At 40.5% G+C, this 1634-nt stretch overlaps 1 protein-coding gene across 1 annotated transcript in view; it reads left to right on the top strand.

Annotated features, from left to right (window-relative positions):
• The first annotated feature begins 769 nt into the window (after nucleotides 1–769).
• Nucleotides 770–1634, top strand: part of LOC103466688 (zinc finger homeobox protein 3-like) — a 19718-nt gene continuing 18853 nt past the window's right edge. The window contains exon 1 of the mRNA XM_008412460.2: nucleotides 770–1149. The gene's annotated coding sequence lies outside the window, so the exon portion shown is untranslated. The remainder of the gene's footprint in view (nucleotides 1150–1634) is intronic.

Here is a 1634-nt window from a genome sequence, read left to right as displayed (position 1 = left end):
AAATTAGAAATGTAGCCTGCGCAATCAGCTCAAGCAAAAAAAGAGAAACAGCATCTCATATAAAGCACGTTTTAGACAATCGCTGTCTTTCTTTTGATTCTCTTTTTTATATAAAACGTTACTTTCTAAAAAAATTTAATCAAGTGATTTTAATATGTCTAATTTTCTTTTTTTTTTTAGAAAACATTTGAAAATGTAGATATGGCACTGTTAGAAAATAATAATTTTTATTATATGTCTATAAACATGGGCCTTTGAATAAGTGTCAATATGATATYCTACAAAAACGTCCTACGGGGCTTGCGAGTGTTTTTGTAACATTTTGTTGCAGGTCGTATTTTTACTTTTGAAGAATGTGGCATTTTTTCCTCGACTTTACATTGTAAATTCTATTGTCTTACCGTGTTCTATATTCGTTTTCGTGAGAAATAAAGATTTTATTCCCCATAAAATATGTAAAATATTTAACATTGCATGTTCGTGTCGTTTGAGGAATCTAAAGCTGAATTTTCATCCACAGATTAAAAAAAATAAAATAAATAAAAGTCATGATTTAAGCTGTAAAATCTAATACTTTCCATATTTTTTCGTCTTTCCAGGCGGTCTCCGGTGTGGCTCTCCGGTGTGGCTCTCCAGCTCTCTCTCTCTCTCTCTCTCTCTCTCTCTCTCTCTCTGTGTCTGTCTCTCCCTCCCTCTCTCTCTCGCGGAATCCTATTGATCCAAACGGGCTAATTAGCGGTGTCTGCGCAATTACGCACATGCGCACTGCGTATAATCTCAGCCATTTTTTGAAGGAAACTAATTAGCAGGAATAAAGAGCCAAGTGTTTTTTCCTCCCCTCAGTGATCAGAACTCATTCTACCTCTGGAGCTCGCACAAACCCCTCCGTCCCCATCTCTTCTGTTTACTACAACCTCTGTATGTAGCTTTAATTACACTGTTGTTTGGAAACAACTTGGACCCCGCTGCTCCCTCTCTCTCTCTCTCTCTCTCCCCCACCTTTCTTTTTCCCGATTTTTCCTCTTCTTGGCTCCGTTAAAACACAGCAAAGGATCATTCATAAGGAATGAGCGGAGACTCCATGAGATTGCTTTCTGGACTACTACATATTCAGCGCGCGGAGCTTTGTGCCGGAGTAGCTGCAGAAATGTAAGTGTGTCGTTTGTTTACGATGTTCCGGGGAAGCTGAGGGAAGCGAGCCGGCCGAGTGGGGAAGAGAAGGAGGGGAGGCGTTCGGTCAATGCAGCCAGTAATTCTCACAGATCAGGGTTTAGTTGTTGTGTTTGCGAATCAAATCACCTGTTACCGGCCACTGAACGCGATCGGTCTCAATTCAGTTGCGTCAGGAAAGTGCTACTATGGTGTAGGACACAGCGTAAACAAAAGCAGAAGTAAAAGACTCGGATAGTCGGTCCGTGAACTATACATGCTGCCTGTCCGGTTTTTCTTGTACCAGACACCCCKTTTGCAACCAAGGTTCCGGGGGGGATGGGGGGGAAAGAGAGAAAAATATGAATACATTTTAGTAGTTTACCTTGAGGCTGGTGTTTAAATGTGATCCACCGGGTCTTTACAAAAGTAAATTTCCAGCTTTGAGTCCATGTCCTATAATAAAAAAGAAAATAAAGTAAATC

This window comes from Poecilia reticulata, linkage group LG6 (genome assembly GCF_000633615.1).
Source record: "Poecilia reticulata strain Guanapo linkage group LG6, Guppy_female_1.0+MT, whole genome shotgun sequence".
Classification (NCBI taxonomy): Eukaryota; Metazoa; Chordata; class Actinopteri; order Cyprinodontiformes; family Poeciliidae; genus Poecilia; species Poecilia reticulata.
The sequence above is the reverse complement of the archived record's forward strand: the minus strand, read 5'-3'. Positions and strand labels throughout refer to the sequence as shown.